Consider the following 19,487-nt stretch of genomic DNA (forward strand, 5'->3'; position numbering starts at 1 on the left):
ACTGGCTAACCAGCACGTTGCTTGTCTACGCTCACTACAATAGGTATCTCTCTCTCTCTCTCTCTCTCTCTCTCTCCCTCCAAAGAAATTTTCCCTAACTGTTCTACTTTTTGACCATTGAATTGCACAACTGACTATTTATTTTTCCCATTATAGAATCCATTACCTTAAAACAGAGGGTTAGCATTGGTGTGATATCACCATACAATGCTTAGGTTATTGCAATTCAAGAGAAACTTGGAACAACATACAGTACAGATGCAAAGAGTGACTTCTTTGTGAGTATTCGCTCAGTTGATGGGTTTCAAGGCAATGAGGAGGATGTGATAATTATTTCAACTGTCAGAAATAATGGGAATGGGGCTATAGGTCAAAGAGTCAATGTGGCTCCCCACTAGAGCAAGGTATTCTTGTGTGTGCCAAAAAATACCATGTTTGAGTCTATTTAGTTTATTGTTCACGGTGTTGCAAGTAAAAGGCATTATTGCTTCCTTTTTATAGGTATTGCCTTTGGATAGTGGGCAATGGTTCAACTTTAAGAAATAGTGGGTCAGTTTGGAAGAAACAGATCATTGATGCCAAGAACACACACAGATACACAGTAAGAAAACTAAAAAATGAGAGAAAATACACACTAATTGTAACTCGATCTTGTAAGATTTTTTTATTTATTTTTGTTTTATTAGCTACCTCCATTGCATAAGAATTTCACCAAAAACACAATTTGAAGTCTTTCTTTCCCATCTATTTCAGTCAACTAGAACATTGTTGAAGATGCATAAAAATTCTAATGATTTGACAATGTAGTGGCTTTTAGAGTCTAAAATAAAATGTGTACAAAGGTCTACAACTTGATGAAAAACATCCCTATGTTATAAAACAATTTCCCCACCCATTGCACTGCTTTTGTTTCCTTTTTCCATTCTTCTGCAAACCTTAAGTTGATAAACTTTTAAACTTGGAACAAATAGTCTCTCACTAGGATATATAGTAAAATTCTAGTTCAGGTCTAAGTTCTGATGTTTACATTGAAATGATGTTATTTTAACACAGTTTCTATCCCTTTTTTCAATTTCTCATTTTCCTTTCTTTCTTTGTGTAGACACCCCATTTTTGACTGACCTCAAGACTTGGACGTCATCATTTGTGCACTCGATGATTGTGCTTGTTTATGCTTGTTTTGAGCGCCCGAAGTTCTCGGCGGAATGCCTTGTCTTTGAGCCTCTAAACCCATTTTGTTTTGTGCTTGTTTTTGGGCCAAACCTTGTTGCCTCTTGCCTGGAAGGGGAAGGGGCCTTGTCGGCCACTTTTTGTTCTTGTCGACCACTTGAAGTGGCCGGTCGGCTACTTAGAGTGGCCGACGGCCATTTGTCTCATTTTTCAGATATTTGTTTGCCAATTGTGCCAGCTGTTGCTCACTTAAGTGCATCTCCATACACGTGTATGGCGAGATGAATACAAGCTCTAAGTTTGTTTTTTTTCTATATATAGGGGATGCTCTCCCCCATTTGGAGAGGTGGGACATTTTGGATCAAAATTTCCTCTCTCTCTCTCTCTCTCAAGAATTCTCCCTCTCTCTCTTCTTATTTTGTGCCTTATAGTTAGATTTCTCTACACTTTTACACAAGGACCCTTAACCAAACATTCTCACCTTGGTGCTGAGGTTCTTTGAGGTTTAGTTTGAGCTCTTAAAGGAGGTTTAAGCTGGAATTTGTGCCTGTTTTGTGTTGTGCTTCAAGGGGTATAAGACTTACCTTGTAGGCTTTGTTTTGATTACTTGTTTTGCCATCTTTTTGTACTATTTTTGGCCTGGTTTTCAACTACTCAAAAATCTGATTTTTGAGCCTTACCATGATGGTTTGAGGTCATTTTGTGTAAAGGGGTAGTCTACCATTCTTGTTGCCTAATTGTGAAGCTTTCAAATCAAACTTTTTGGGCCTTTAAACCATTGAAATTTAGAGTTATTTCAGTGGTGGAAAACATGTTTTGAAGTCCAAAAATGGAGGGGTTAGCCTCCTCTCCTTGTGTCTCACTTGCATGCCTAGTTAACATCACATGGTAGCATGTTTTTGTAGCCTAACTTGGCTTATTTCCAGCATATGTTTGCCTCTGATTTGGAATAATTTAGCTCTATTTTGGGCTGCTTTGGTCATATGAGTCTTGTTTTGCATAGTTGTAGTGCAAATGGCTTCACTAGTTTGGTGTTTTAGGCCTTTAAAGATGATTTGCTTGAGTTGGTTGCATGCTGTAGTGTCTTTTTACATGTAATTTCAGCATATATAGCTGTGTCACATGCTCATTTGTTTCACTCTTTCTTTGCTTTTTTAGAGTTGCTCTTGAGTCTTGTTTGCAAGCTAACATGTGAGCATGTTTTTCTAGCACTTTGTACCTTAATCTCAGCATGATTTAGTCATTGTTTTGACTAGTTTTAGCTCTGTTTTGAGCTGGTTTGGCCCTTTAAGGCTTGTATTGTGTGGTTGTAGTGCAATCTCTTTCACTAGCTTAATGTTTTAGGCTTTTAAACATGAACTGCATGAGTTGCTTGCATGATTTACTGTCATTTTCACTCCATTTCAGCATTGAAATCTCTACAATCTCCCTTCATTCTTCACTCTTCCATTTATTTTTGAAAGTGACTTTGAACCCCTTGTTGGCTTAAGTATGAAATTGAGACACGTATGCTTAATGGTTTTAATCCTCTTTTGAGGGTTTGTACTAACCAATGGCATGAGAACTCTTTCATGCTCAAGGCACTTGTGGTTTAAGCCTACTTTCAATTAGAGGACACTCATTTTTGGATTAATCAATTAAAGAATGGATTGGTAATATGAAATGAGTAAACAAAATGAACAAAGTAAAAAAGGCAAGATTAAGCAACTTTGTATTGCATTGCATGTGTTCGGATCGGACGTTAATCCGAACACGAGAAAAATGGGACGTTTCATACTCAAAGTGATGAATCGTGCCACTTTTCTTGGTCACCGTCACCCTTGATCATGCATGATAGGGTGGTGGTTATTTTGGTCTTGTTTGTGCACTCATTAAGCTTGTACAAACTTGGCTCTCTAGCCATCATGCATTGAAAATGCTTGATTGATGGTTGGAAGGCCAAGAGTCACCCTCCTTTGAGTTTGTGCGATGATAAGGAGGGTAGCAGTACATACATTTCTTGAAAATACATTGCTTTGCCTTTGTTTGCTCACTGTTGCAGCAAAAGGAGAAGTCTAAGGAAGGAGTGGCCTACTGGCCAGTTGTAATAGCCGACAGCCACTTTTTGTAGTTGATCGGCCACCAGCGAATTTTTGCACAAATGTGCTCCTGAGTTGGAGCAGAGGCATTCTGGGAGTTGGTACAATTTTCAGAGATCAAACGAATGCAAACAGCGATGGCAAGGTAATGGCATTTTCGAGTGGGTCAACCGAGCATGCATGCATCCCTCGCCCTCGAGGCCATTTAGTCACTTTTTTTAACTTAGACTAAGTTAGCTATTTCATTCATACAAGTGTTGTAATTAATTAGCTTAATTCGTTTTGTAATATTTTATCTATCTTAGAATAGTTAGTTAATTTATTTCAATTGTGTTGTAAGAATTAACTAAAATAGTTAATTAGTTTTGTGTTGTAATAGTTAGCTTAATTAGTGTCGATAGCTTAGCTTATTCATTCGGACCCTCCTTCGCGAGGGCATAATGTTGTAATAAGTGCGCGTGCGTGTGTGTATGTCTTCTAACCCCACGTCTTTTTCCCTTTTATTTAATCGCTTTTGATGGTTAGACTAGGAACATTTTCAATTAGCATACCTTATGCTTACATGTTGGCATCCATTCATTTGTCTTGCATGCACCGAGGCTCGGTGCATCATTCAAACTGCATTGTTAATTCAATACTTCTTTGAATACATGTTTCAAAACATGCTATCAAAGTGTTGCAAATGTCATATTAGTAGTCGAGCCTATTAATTTCATATTGCATGTGTTGTATTAGGCATCTTATATAGTTAGGATCATGCATTGTTTCTAACTAGTTTTTGTTTTGACTTGGAGTACTCAGTGAGTTTTATGATTTAGCATACTTGCATGCTTGCCATGAGGCTATCTGCTTCAATGCTAAACTGCATGAATGCCTGTGGATGAAGGCTTTGTTGCTTGAATTGGAACAGTTCAATGAATGTGAGTTTTAAGCCTACTTTGCGAAGTGGCAAATCATGTTTTAAGCCCATCATGTTTGGTAGCAAATCCGCATTTTAGCCAACTTAAGGGTGGCAAATTCAAACCATTTTCAAAAGAAAAACATAAATTGAAATTTTCCAATTCTTGCGATTTTAGTCTATACTTGCTTGTGTGCGTCACATAGTAAAGTTAGCTAAAAACCAGAATAAGAACATATGAGGTTTATAAAACAACATATCATGATTAGTAGAGACCGATCTTTGATCGGGCGAGTGGGGGTGCTCATTTCAGGACTTTCTCCTCTCGTACCTAAGTTCCTGAGCCGAGGCAACTTTGGTGATGACGGACACATGGCCTTTGGCATGAGTCAGGGTTTCCTAAATTTTCCTAAAAATAAAATATTTAGGTGGCGACTCTGTAATCTGACAAATCGGTCTAGTTTTGGCATTATTTGATCTAAAATCAAATTTTCAAAATGATTTGCCGGATTGGACTCTTTGGTGTTTATTAGTTTCACATTGCACTTGTGAGACTAGATTCAGAACCACAGGTAGAGTCCAAACTATGTGGGCCTTTCTTTTCAAACCCTTTTCCAAAAGGCGGGGGCACAGAAAAAGGAGAGCCCACAATTTATGGCAACTCTGCTGGAGATTTAGAGAACTTGACTTGAACTCATGATATGTTGTTTTATCTACACTCATGTGTTTCTTTGCATTTGCATTTGCATTGGTGCGCCTAAGTCACAGTGTTTGCCATATGTTATTCCTGAGCGGTTTGGCGGAGGCTTGCTTGGAAAAGCTTGCCAAAATGGCTGACCGGTTGCAGGCTCTGCCACGATGGGAACACAACCCTTGGATCTGGACTACCGTTGTACCGTTTGATCCTCCTTTCACTTCTTGGTGTTAGGTGTAAGAGGTATATTAGATAGTCTTGCTGAGGTACCCCTTTTGACCAATCGACCTAGTTGCATATCGGAAGCCATAGAGATTGTTCCAAACTAGGACAGGATGCTTACCCGAATGTAGGATTGTGTGAAGCCACTTGTTGTGTGTAGTGAACCCCTAGTTCCTGACGAAGCTAGGATAGGGTAACCTTACCCTCTCATAGGGGTGTTTTGGCTCTCAATTAACTGGTATGTGCTTTACAATGAAACTGTACAGGGATGTGCATATCAGTTGCCAAGTTAGTATTTGTTTTGGGGGTAGAATTCAGTAGAGAACACAGTTATTCAGCTATGCTCATATCTGTTCTCGTGAATTAGGATGAGATGTTACCTGTTTTCTCTTTTGTAAGGTAGTCTTGGAACCATAGCTTCAGAAGTCTCCGATATCCTCCGGGTACATTGGACTTGTGTTGATAGACTTTGTCAGGTTGGAGATTTAGTTCAAAGGGCAACCAATGTTTCCTTCGCCAGTGGCAGAGCAAAGAAGGGCCAGACAGGGCTCATTGGTTCAACTGATCCGACAGTCACCAGTTACATCACCTTTGTTCAACTCAGCAGACCCGTGATGGTGCAGAGTCCGGAAGAAGTCATGGCCATGATAGCGGCATTAAACTGGGGAATCGCCATGCAGGATGAGACCAATACTGAAATGCAACGCCCATCTGGGGCACCTACCACACATCTAGTCTCGAGACCCCAGTCGAACTTTGACCCACTTCCGCCAGCTGAAGATTCACAAGGTCCGGATCCCCAAGAAGGGTTGGCTCAAGCTCGAGTTTTCACACCTCTGATGCAGCCTAATAAGAGGCTTTATTCCCTTGATATTAATGAGCCTGACTCGACCTCATTAAAAATTGCTAACCTTGAGAAGCAATTCAAAAAGGCACAGGGCCATAACTCTATTCCTGACATTGAGGATGGGTACATTGAGGCTGTTGTATGACTTCTAGACAAATTCAAAATGCCACATATTGACCGTTTTGATGGGTCTGGAGATCCTATGGTACATATCCGGCTTTTCTTGGACATCTTGAAATCAATGGGTCTGACTAAGCCACAGAACCTCTCTCTATAGGGAAGAACCCTGTCGGGCATAACAGCCACTTGGAACGCCATGTTGGAGGATAAAATGAAGCAAAATTGGGAAGAATTGTCTGAGGCATTTGTCGATCAGTATTCTTACAATACCCAAGTTGAAATAACCACTCAACAGCTTGAAGCAACCCACCAGAATCCTACAGAACCTTTTGTGGAATTTGTTACAAGGTGGAGAGCAAAGGCAGCACAGATGACAGATCGGCCTGCTGAGAGGGACCAAGTGCGGATAATGGTGCATAACCTTGAGCCTGATATGTTACAAAAGTTAATAGTGGCTCCATTATTCACTTTCAAAAGTTTGCATGAATTAGGGGTTCAAATCGAGAGTGCATTCAACAGAGGGATTATTCTTAGAACAAGTGAACCAATAATGGGGGTTTTTTCAGAGAGTACCAATGTTGGCGGTAGCACTATTCCCAAACCCACTGAAATTAACACCATCGCCACTAATCCCAAAATTGCTGACCCATTTTCTAATACCAACCCACAAATAGTCGGCCTAACCCGAGCTGAGGGCAGAACTTTCGCCCCTCTCTATATGAGCTTAAGCAGCGCATTAAAAGTCTTGATGGAAAGAGGGTATCTCAAACCCCTTGATCCTTAACCTCTGCCTGACCCACTCCCTGCTAGAGATAACCCCACCAAATACTGCGTGTATCATCAGCAGCGCGGTCATGGCACCGATCGTTGCTACCGCCTTCGTCATGAGGTCTAGAATCTCATTGACAACCGGACGATAGCTCCACCTCAAGACTCCAATGACCAAGTATCTCATCCACACCTTAACCTTATCCATACACTACTTCCTACCTACGATCCCAGCGTATACATCACCCCACTCCATTTACCCAAGCCTGAGGTGTTCATTCCAAAAAGCATGGACTTGTGTATGATGGATGCACTCGAGCCCCAATCATCTCAAACCCGTGAACCCATTACTTCTGAGCTGATGAGAATGATTGAAGATCTTTAGTGAACTGTGGCAGATCTGGCCTTGGGATATTGGCTTCGTCATCGACCACATCACATGCCAGAAATTTCATGCCCAAAGGCTCCCCAATCTTGGGACAGACTGCATTGGAAGAAGGCCAATCCCTTGGCAAAGTGGAGGCAAATGGAAAGAACAAGGTAGGGGCAAGTATTGGTCCCTATGAACACCTTCAATGGGCTGTTGAGGCTTTGAAAGTTGAAGGATTGAACAAATAGCAAGTGCTCGCAGTTGTTGCAAAGACTGTGGATGACGCTTTTGCCATATAGGATGAGAGAATTCTGAATCAAGGGGCAAGCCAGGAAAAGGGATGTCGTACCGGAAATACCCCTTTCAGCTCCAATCCTACACTCAGAAGAGATCAGTAAACCTAGTTAACACCTGCCAACCCCTTTGCCGATACATCCAACATAGCTCCACAAACCTGGAAGCACCAACCCCGAGGCCAAAGGGTCTTCACCCCGCTTTACATGTCCTTATCCAAAGCCATAGGCATGTTGATCAAAAAAGGCCATCTCAAACCCTTTGAGCCTTGGCCTCTCCCGGATCCCCTTCTAGCTAAGCATAATCTGGCCAAGTACTGTGCCTTCCATCAACAAACCGGCCATCACACTGACAGTTGTTTTCGTCTTCGCCACGAAATACAAGATCTGATTGATAAAGAGGTCATTGTCACACCAAGTCCTGCAAAGTCTATCGGCACCGGATCAATGAACTTGGGGGATAATGTGATTATGTGATTGGGGGATGAACCACCTATTGATGGCCCACATTTTTACTCTAGATGTGGTGGATAGCACGCACTGTTTTGAGAAATTTACAAATGCTGTTAATTGTACTTTCTGACTTGGGTATTGGGTCAGTCTTGTTGTGTTGTTTTGAGTTTGTCTTGTTGTATCGAGTCAGTCCTGTTGTGTTAGAGTCAGGTGATTTCGGGGGTGTTACCTCAGATATCACTATCTCATTTTGTGTTTGTCTTTTACACTCTTTCTTTTACGTTTGTTTCTACCATTGAGCCAGTTATGCCAAAAGATCTGAATGAAACGGCAGAGATTTTCACCTACTGTTCTGTGCCTTGAAATCATTGCATTGACCAAAGTTTTTCAAAACTTTTCTAACATTGTGGTGAAAACAAAGAGGAAGGAATTCCTCGGGATTTGCAAAAATTGATCAATTGAGAGAAAGAGAGGCATGCTAAACCCTTAATGATTGAAATCATGTTTGTTAATGTGAGTACTAAGAAGGATCCTTACTTAGTCCAAATTGGTTCTGTATTGTCTTCAGAGGAGCCTGAGTGACTAGTTGTTTTCTTAAAAGATTTCAAAAAATGTTTTGCGTGGTCCTACAAAGACATACGTGGAATTGATCTTGAGATTGTACAGCATAGAATCACTCTTGGCCTCGAGACTGGACCCTTTTTGCTTTCAAACCTTGAACCTTGACTCAGAATGTTCAAATGATCAACCACAATATGAGGCTTGTATGGCCAGATCGAAAGCAACCCTTGAACTAGGGGCAAGAAGGTCAGATCAAGAAGGTCAGATGTCATCAAAGGAAGCTTGCAAAGTTGGATGACAAGCATCCCTTGAGCTAGGGGCAACAAAGTGTCTGATGTGCTCAAAGATTCAAAGATGGGTCATTCCGCAAACCAATGAAGATTGGCAAGAAAGCCTAATCGTAGAATTTGAAAGAAGAAAATTTATTGCTGAAGGACAATCGGGTTCCTATCCACAACACTAGGGGCAAATTCAAACCCGATTGAATGGACTCATACATCATCAACGAACAACAACCATTCTACTGGATTCAGATGGCTTCAAGATCTCAAAACCGATCAACATGGACAAGTTAAACTTTTCTATCCTTGAGAGGCTCGCTGGGTCGAAAATATAGAAGGGTGACTCAGGCAAAAGTTAGAGCAAATGAAAAAGAAAAAAGAATGAATGCAAAAAAAAAAAAAAAAAAAAAGAGAAAGAAAAGAAGAAAAGAAAAAAAACAAAGAACAAAGAACAAAAATGAAAAAAAGAAAAAAGAAGAACAAAGAAAAAGAAAAGAAGAAATAGAGCTCGCAAGGTTGAAAACCTAAAAGGGCGGCCTTAACAAAAGTTAGAGCGCAAAAGGAGAGCGTTAACACCTGAGAGAACCTCAAACCGGAACTACGTCAGGCCTGATTCCCATCTTTGGGGTACGTAGGCAACTTCATCCTGAAGTTCGACCCCAATCATTTTCAGCCTGCTCGGCTCATCCATTTTGATTGGTTTATTCTTGTTCAACTCGGCTATCTTGTCCATGTACAAATTGGCTTGTCTTCGCTCAAAATCAGTTGTTCTATTCCGTTGGAGGATTCAACTGCAAGACAAATCAAATTCAGATCTGAGGTTGTGCATCTTAAGAGTAAATTCTATGTTGGTCAAGCAGTGGCCATTTGCAAAAATAGTTTTTTGAGAATTTTTAATGAGGTTGACTAATTCTCTCAAAAATTATTCAATTTTTCCAAAACTGGACCATTTTTTGGACCCAAAAAGGAAAATTTTCAGTGCTCACAACCTGACTTGCATGATTTCAAAATTAGAAAATCGAACAAGTATGTTAATCTAACTCTTATATTGGTCAAAATTGTTTTAGTGGAAAGCCAAAAAACAAAAAATGGTCAAAATGATGAACTAGGAGCACAGTTGGGTTAGGTTTTCTGTCTTTTCCCCGTTGTCAACATACTTGCCAGAAAGGGCACTATACTCACCAGAAAGGGCACAACTAAAGCTAACAAGCAAAGGGCCGAAAGCTCTCTCATCCTTCAAGCAGCGAGGTATTAAACCAAGTGCGACGCATGAATTAAAAATGGAGCAGGGTATTCATTCCCTCATCTAGACAGGTCTAATCACATCCAAATTGGCCAAGGGCATCGTCAACCGATGTTAGTTACAGATCTGCTACACATCTAGTCACACCCCAACTCCTCTGTGGGGTAGCTCACTAGTTGTGAACGAAAGAAGAATAATCTGGTAGAATACCAGGGGCAAGAGCCCACAACTTCCTTCTTATCCATCAACCACCCAGGGGAGGGATAAAAAAATAAGAGACATTGAAGAATAGAGAGATGTGCGTTGAGAGGAAAAAGTGAGAAAATGGCTGTTTTAGAAAACTAGAGATTGAGTGCCATAGTGATGTGAGGATCACAAATGAGAAAGGGTGGGAAACAATACCCAGAAAAACAGGCTCCTCGTGGATCGAGAGGTCTCCCACCAATGGATAGCAAAATGTCCAAATGTTGTGTTTGTTGTTTTTGGTTTGTCTCGATTCTTGTTTTGAGTCGTTCTGAGTGTTAATAGATGTGTTTAGGTTGTTTTACCTTTGTTTTTCCTTTGTTGAGTCATTTTGAATATCTTCAGTCGTAGGCTCAATACCCGGTTAAGAACTCATTCTCACTCTCAATTTAAAAAAAAATCGTTTTGTGCTCGGAGTGTTGTGCTATTCTCCACATTTGTGCAAAACAAGATTTGTTCTTTCATAAAACTGCAGGGTTCAACCTAGGTCATGTGAGAACAATAAAACCAGGACTTATCTGAAGCTATATGGGTTTTGGACTACAAAGCAAAAGAAAAGAGGAAAAATTTGGAGCATCTTAGCATGTTTCAACTTCGGTAAATTCCGAGACTGCATTCCAGGTGCACCTTCTCAGGCCTCGCCTTTCTTTGGAGTATGAGTGTACCTCGACCCTAAGTTCAAGCCTACTTCCAGTCAAAATGGCAGTCTAAGCAGCACCCGTGGTTTTCACATGCAGATGTTTCCCCTCGCCAATATAAACAGGATGTATCCTTTTTGAGTTAAGCATGTTGCAAAGTCCTTCGAGAGGTAAATCAGAGGCATCAAAGTACATATTTGCCTCCCTTCTTGCATAGAATGTGCACTTTCATATACACTTCGGTTACATGCACGCCACGCATCGTTTATGATTCTTGCATAAAATATGCTTTCAATGTTGCATAGAATATGACTGTCTCTTGCATAGAATATACTTCCAATATTGCATAGAATATGCTCTTGTTTCATGCATAGAATATGCTTTCAGTGTTGCATAGAATATGCTTTTATCTCTTGCGTAGAATATGCTTGTTTCATGCATAGAACATGCTTTCAATTAACATCATGCATCTATCGCACAATAATCTCACTCAGTGTATCTATTTCACAATTTCATATCACTCGTAGTGTCTTGTGCACCTTGTGGTTGTGTATCACTCGCACTGTCTTGTACACCTTGTGGTTGTGTATCACTCGCACTGTCTTGTGCACTTTGTGGTCGTGTATCACTCACACTATCTTGTGCACTTTGTGGTTGTGTATCACTCGCACTGTTTTGTGCACCTTGTGGCTGTGTCTCACTCGCACTGTCCTGTGCATTCTTTGGTCTAGGAGAACTTAAAATCCTGCATTTACACTCGCGCTTTCCTACGCATCCCACTTTCTTGTGCAATTTACACTCGCGCTTTCTTGCGCATTTATTCACTCTTTCTCCACTCGCGCGAGGTGCGTTTGGACGCATTTGCACTTTTTTGTGCATTACACTCGTGCTTTCTTACGCATCGCACTTTCTTGTGCAATTTACACTCGCGCTTTCTTGCGCATTTATTCACTCTTTCTCCATTCGTGTGAGGCGCGTTTGGACGTATTCGCACTTTTTTTGTGCATTACACTCACATTTTCTTGCATATCGCACTTTCTTGTGCAATTTCGCACTATCTTGTGCATTTCATTACATGCTCTCATCTTGCATAGAAAATGCTCGTATCTTTTGCATAGAACATGCATCGCGCTATTTTGCGCACCTCATCTGTACTTGTTAGTGCATTGCATCGCGCTATTTTGCGCACCTTACCTGCACTTGTTAGTGCATTGCATCGCGCTGTTTTGTGCACATTGCATCGCACTGTTTTGTGCACCTTGCATCGCACTGTTTTGTGTACCATGTATCGCACTGTCTTGTGCATTCACATCTGTTTCATGCATTCAATCTTGCATCGCACTGTTCTATGCACCCTGCATCGCACTATCTTGTGTACCTTGCATCGCACTGTCCTGTGCATTCACTTTCATTCGCACTGTCTTGTGCACTTTGTATCTTTATATCGCATTATCTTGTGCACTCCCTGGTCTAGGAGACCTTAAATCCTCTAAAGGTGCAATTCCTTTGGTGTTTGTCGTGCCCGAACGACTTTCGGTGGTCTGGTATAGCCACCTGCCTGTGTTTGCGATGAGTTCCTAGGAGACCAACTGCGACGGTGGACACTAGAGTTCAAATGGCCGATGCCTAGAACGCAAAGGTTCGGGATTTCTGAGACTAAATTCTGGCTTAAATACCCAGGGGTGTATCCTCGGCTTGAAATCTGTATGGCAGCCCCATAGGTTGAGGTAGTGTGTATTCACTTCAACTCTGGATACTGAACCAACCTAGTCTGTCACCATGTTGGAGAATAGGGAAAGTTGGGAACATGGCCAGGAAGAAAAGTAGAGGAAGATCCCCAGCAGCATGAGGTGAGTCATTGCCAATTGCCCCTGTAAGGTACCTTTACTTCCTAGCTGCATCATCATATCTATCATAATCTATTACTTCTGTCGCATTACTTTCTGTTGCATTGCATATAGCATCTAGCGCATGCATCTACTGCATTATCCATATTATCATTTGCATCCTTTCCATGTTAAGCTTAGTTTGGCATGTGCCCATACATGTCTTTCGTTGAAGCATGGTTTGGTGATAATGTGTACGTGCCTATTCCACTAAGAGAATTGTGGTCTGAGGGTTTCGGCACCTTTTCTGTGTTAGACGTGGTTTGTTTTGTGTCCATGTCTTTTCTCGGCAAGATGTGGTTCGGCCTACGCCTTATTCATTGCATCCATTGTATCGTATTTTGTTTTGTTGCATTCAGCATTTAGGATCACGATCTTTCCTCAGTAGATCACTCCTCACTTATACCATCCCACCCAATTACTTGTATTCTTTTTACGAAACACATAGTTTTGCATGTGTGCACACCTATTCCATTAAGAGAATTGTGGTTTGAGGGCTCCGGCACCTTTTCTGTGTTAAACGTAGTTTGATTTTGCATCTCCATCCCTTTATGATATTTGTGTGATTTTACACTGCTTGTGGTTTGATGATTCAAATACATTGTATATCATGTGCATTATTTCATTACATTGTTTCGTTGCATTGTGTATCATTCGCATTCTGCCCCTAAACTACGTTGGTTTGATTCCTTGTAAAGGGATACATAGGCAACCTTCGGGTTCAACCAACTGCATTTACATTTTGTTTATTTGTCCAAGTCTTCGGCCTTGTCAAAAATGGGTCGTCTCTAGGTTTTGACATTTACTCACGTCATTTCATGACTTCCAAGTTCTGTCAAAGAAGGGAAACTGTAGACATCTCAATTTTGATCGACCTCAAGACTTGGACGTCATCGTTTGTGCACTCGATGATTGTGCTTGTTTTGAGTGCCCGAAGTTCTCGGTGGAATGCCTTGTCTTTGAGCCTCTAAACCCATTTTGTTTTGTGCTTGTTTTTAGGCTAAACCTTGTTGCCTCTTGCCTGGAAGGGGGAGGGGCCTTGTTGGCCACTTTTTGTTCTTGTCGACCACTTGAAGTGGCCGGTCGGCTACTTAGAGTGGTCGGTTGGCTACTTAGAGTGACTGACAGCCACTTAAAGTGGCTGACGACCATTTGTCTCCTTTTTCAGATATTTGTTTGCCAGCTGTGCCAGCTGTTGTTCACTAAAGTGCATCTCCATACACGTGTATAGAGGGATGAATACAAGCTCTAAGCTTGTTTTTTCTATATAAAGGGGATGCTCTCTCCTATTTGGAAAGGTGGGACATTTTGGTCAAAATTTCCTCTTTCTCTCTCTCTCTCTCTCTCTCTCCTTCTTCTTATTTTGTGCCTTATAGTTAGATTTCTCTACACTTTTGCCCAAGGACCCTTAACCAAACATTCTCACCTTGGAGCTGAGGTTCTTTGAGATTTAGTTTGAGCTCTTAAGGGAGGTTTAAGGTGGAATTTGTGCCTATTTTGTGCTGTGCTTCAAGATGTATAAGACTTACCTTGTAAGCTTTGTTTTGATTACTTGCTTTGCCATCTTTTTGTACTGTTTTTGGCCTGGTTTTCAACTACAAAAAACTCTGATTTTTTAGCCTTACCATGATGGTTTGAGGTCATTTTGTGTAAAGGGGTAGTCTACCCTTCTTGTTGCCTAATTATGAAGCTTTTTGTGCCATCTTTCAAGGCTTTCAAATCAAACTTTTTGGGCCTTTAAACCATTGAAATTCAGAGTTATTTCAGTGGTGGAAAACATGTTTTGAAGTCAAAAAATGGAGGGGTTGGCCTCTCCTCCTTGTGTCTCACTTGCATGCCCAGTTGACATCACGTGGTAGCATGTTTTTGTAGCCTAACTTGGCTTATTTTCAGCATATGTTTGCCTCTGATTTGGAATGATTTAGCTCTATTTTGGGCTGCTTTGGTCATATGAGTCTTGTTTTGCATAGTTGTAGTGCAAATGGCTTCACTAGTTTGGTGTTTTAGGCCTTTAAAGATGATTTGCTTGAGTTGGTTGCATGCTGTAGTGTCTTTTTACATGTAATTTCAGCATATATAGCTGTGTCACATGCTCATTTGTTTCACTCTTTCTTTGCTTTTTTAGAGTTGCTCTTGAGTCTTGTTTGCAAGCTAACATGTGAGCATGTTTTTCTAGCACTTTGTACCTTAATCTCAGCATGATTTAGTCATTGTTTTGACTAGTTTTAGCTCTGTTTTGAGCTGGTTTGGCCCTTTAAGGCTTGTATTGTGTGGTTGTAGTGCAATCTCTTTCACTAGCTTAATGTTTTAGGCTTTTAAACATGAACTGCATGAGTTGCTTGCATGATTTACTGTCATTTTCACTCCATTTCAACATTGAAATCTCTGCAATCTCCCTCCATTCTTCACTCTTCCATTTATTTTTGAAAGTGACTTTGAACCCCTTGTTGGCTTAAGTATGAAATTGAGACATGTATGCTTAATGGTTTTAATCCTCTTTTGAGGGTTTGTACTAACCAATGGCATGGGGACTCTTTCATTCTCAAGGCACTTGTGATTTAAGCCTACTTTCAATTAGAGGACACTTATTTTTGGACTAATCAATTAAAGAATGGATTGGTAATCTAAAATGAGTAAACAAAATGAACAAAGTAAAAGAGGCAAGATTAAGTATCTTTGTATTACTTTGCATGTATTCGGATCGGACGTTAATCCGAACACAAGAAAAATGGGATGTTTCATACTCAAAGTGATGAATCGTGCCACTTTTCTTGGTCACCGTCACCCTTGATCATGCATGATAGGGTGGTGGTTGTTTTGGTTTTGTTTGTGCACTCATTAAGCTTGTACAAACTTGGCTCTCTAGCCATCATGCATTGCAAATGCTTGATTGATGGTTGGAAGGCCAAGAGTCACCCTCCTTTGAGTTTGTGCGATGATAATGAGGGTAGCCGCACATACATTCCTTGAAAATATATTGTTTTGCCTCTGTTTGCTCTCTGTTGCAGCAAAAGGAAAAGTCTATGGAAGGGATGGCCTACCGGCTAGTTTTAGTGGCCGGCTCCACTTAGAGTGGCCAACTGGCCAGTTGTAGTAGCCGACTGCCGCTTTTTGTAGCAGATTGGCCACCAGCGAATTTTTGCACAAATGTGCTCCTGAGTTAGAGCAGAGGCATTCTGGGAGTTGGTACAATTTTCAGAGATCAAACGAATGCAAACAAAGGCATCCGATGACAAGCCAATGGCATTTTTGAGTGGGTCAACCGAGCATGCATGCATCCCTTACCCTCGAGGCCATTTAGTTGCTTTTGTTAACTTAGACTAAGTTAGCTATTTCATTCATACAAGTGTTGTAATTAATTAGCTTAATTCGTTTTGTAATATTTTGGCTAGCTTAGAATAGTTAGTTAATTTATTTCAATTGTGCTGTAATAATTAGCTAGAATAGTTAATTAGTTTTGTGTTGTAATAGTTAGCTTAATTAGTGTAGCTAGCTTAGCTTATTCATTTAGACCCTCCTTCGCGAGGGCATAATGTTATAATAAGTGTGTGTGCGTGTGTGTATGTCTTCCAACCCCACCTCTTTTTCCCTTTTATTTAATTTCTTTTGATGGTTAGATTAGGGACATTTTCAATTAACATACCTTATACTTGCATGTTAGCATCTATTCATTTGTCTTGCGTGCACCGAGGCTCGGCGCATCATTCAAACTGCATTGTCAATTCAATACTTCTTTGAATACGTGTTTCAAAGCATGCTATCAAAGAGTTTCAAATGCCATATTAGTAGTCGAGCCTATTAATTTCATATTGCATGTGTTGCATTAGGCATCTTATATAGTTAGGATCACGAATTGTTTCTAACTAGTTTTTGTTTTGGCTTAGAGTACTCGGTGAGTTTTATGCTTCAGCATACTTGCATGAGTGTGATTGCCATATTGCCATGTTTCGCATGCTTGCCATGAGGCTATTTTCTTAAATGCTAAACTAAATGAATGCCTGTGGATGAAGGCTTTGTTGCTTGAATTGGAACAGTTCAACGAATGTGAGTTTTAAGCCTGCTTTGCGAAGTGGCAAATCATGTTTTAAGCCCATCATGTTTGGTGGCAAATCCGCATTTTAGCCAACTTAAGGGTGGCAAACTCAAACCATTTTCAAAAGAAAACATGAGTTGAAATGTTCCAATTCTTGCAATTTTGGTCTATACTTATGTGCGTCACATAGTAAAGTTAGCTAATAATCGGAATAAGAACACATGAGGTTTATAAAACAACATATCATGATTAGTAGAGACCGATCTTTGATCGGGCGAGCGGGGGTGCTCATTTCAGGACCTTCCCCTCTCGTACCTAAGTTCCCGAGCCGAGGCAACTTGGGTGATGACGGACACGTGGCCTTTGGCACAAGTTAGGGTTTCCTAAATTTCCCCAAAAAGAAAATATTTAGGTGGCGACTCTGCAATCTGACAAAGCGGTCCAGTTTTGGCATTATTTGATCTAAAATCAGTTTTCCAAAATGATTTGCCGGATTGGACTCTTTGGTGTTTATCAGTTTCATATTGCATTTGTGAGACTAGATTCAGAACCACAGGTAGAGTCCGAACTGTGAGGGCCTTTCTTTTCAAACTCTTTTCCAAAAGGCGGGGGCGCAGAAAAAGGCGAGCCCACACTTTGCCTTTATATTTTTTTTATTGACGAATTGCAAAAGGTAAGAATACAACTTGCAGCTCATTCAGGTCTAAGGTAGTGTCAATTCCAATTCGAGAGCATTTTTGCAAGGAGTATCAATGGTCACAGGAAATAGATTGGAACTAATTACAAGACTGCTTCCCCATCTAATATTCCCTCTTTGTTGGAACTTTGGATTTTGTAATGGAATTGGAGAATGAATTCTTTCATATGGAACTGTGGGATAGTAGAAAAATAGCTTCTTAAAGCTAAAGCATTTATGGGTTTTGGGGTAGAAAACAATGATAGAAAGAGTGATGTTTTGTAAGGGATTTGAAGCAACTTGCAGGAGAGTAGGATAGTCATCTTTTCACATGCATTTAGTATGGAAGGAACCCTCTGAGGTTCACATTTTCAAACTCCTCTGAGGTTCAGTATCCGAAACTTCAAACAATCCCATATTTCTTTATAATGATATAATAACTATTTTACCCCATAAGATGGCTAGTTCTATTGAAAAATCCCAGACTAAATATCCTTACTGGTAGGTAAGTTTTGTCACAAAATTCCTTCAATATCTTAAATTTCATAGAGACCAAATGATGGTTTGGAGTGAAGTGATGGACAATAGTAGGCTTTAACATAAGTATTTATATTTATGTCAATAACCAAAACAGGGACACAAAAATAATTAAAGAACTATTTACAGAAAAAATCAAAAAATCTCATTAATCTACCACTCGAGACCTATTATAGACTGGAAACCCATATTTCACCCACTTTATTGAGTGAAAACATATATCTCTTATATGAACTAAATGAGAGTGGATAAGTTGGATGAATCAATTTATCCAAATCCACTTATGGCCCAAAGCTTAGCTATTATGAACTAACCCAACTTATTTTATGATTTTTATAAAATCAAAAAATCATGTGACATTAGACTGACATTTTTTGGACAACTTTATACAACTTTTAGGCTAACTAAAAAAAAATATAAATTTATAATAGAAAAAATAGGAAATAATTTATTATAAATATCAAAGCCCAAGCCCGGTATATATATATATATATATATATTTTCATAATAAAAACGAATATTGACCTGTAATAGGTTACTTCATAAATACTGTGATATTGTGAGTTCTATTCCCATGTGAATGAGAGTAGTTTATTTATGGAGTAAATTATTGAAGTATTCTATGATTTCCATCAAATTTTATTTATAATTTTTTATTAGTTGGTGACATGAAATTGATGAGTCCCTTTTGTGTATTATTTTATCTATTTCGTTTTAAATTTTGATTTGGTTTGGTTTGTTTAGGTAAAGTTAATTGCATTTTTTTGGTGCTATGTATAGATACACAACTGTTGGGACAAAAATTCTACCAAAGATAAAAACCAGGGATGTGATTAGATCTACAAAGCTAATGGAAGTTCAAGATCGCCTCGTATTGCCAGATGAGAATTGATCTGAGGTCTTTCTTCTCATTATTTTGATTTCATTGTCAACTTCAGATGGCAGCCTGGTTTTCTATGTAGGTTGTATTGTCAGAGTTGCTGATTTCTTACTTACCCAAGAAAAGGTAATTTCTTCTGTTGGATGATACATTTGTATATTATTTGTCCCTTTGATAATTACAAGTATTATTTCTCATAGTTTTGGGACCAAACTATGTCATGACCCTTTTATTTTCAACTCTAAGAAATGAAGATGAAGGAAATACTATCTTTTCGCATATTATGAGTCACAGATGTGCAAACTTACAAAACAAGCATGTGGCTCTCGATTTGAAAACTACTTTGAAATTTGAACTATTCCAATGCTTAGGCACGAAAATAAGTCTTGGAGAGGGAGGGAAGCTTCAAATAAGCTCAAAAAAGCTCGGGAGGCATCATGAACACTTTGAAAGGAACAAATGTAAACTAAGTCAAAAAATGCACGGGACTCTCGGTTTGAAAACCAAGTCCCAAAATGCACTTTTTCACAATTAAGCTTGAAAATAGGCCATCGGAGGCCAAAATTGTGTAATAGTCACGAGAAGGCCCGAGCAAC

General features: G+C 39.8%; 1 long non-coding RNA gene across 1 annotated transcript; it reads left to right on the forward strand.

Moving 5' to 3' along the window:
* The first annotated feature begins 86 nt into the window (after positions 1–86).
* LOC145791144 (uncharacterized) lies at positions 87–19,170 on the forward strand. The gene is made up of 2 exons (XR_014330853.1): positions 87–404; positions 18,792–19,170. It is a non-coding gene; the product is annotated as an uncharacterized LOC145791144 (long non-coding RNA).
* The last annotated feature ends 317 nt before the right edge of the window (positions 19,171–19,487 follow it).

Source organism: Camellia sinensis, chromosome 5, assembly GCF_055761805.1.
Source record: "Camellia sinensis isolate YWXY chromosome 5, ASM5576180v1, whole genome shotgun sequence".
In the NCBI taxonomy this organism is placed as follows: Eukaryota; Viridiplantae; Streptophyta; class Magnoliopsida; order Ericales; family Theaceae; genus Camellia; species Camellia sinensis.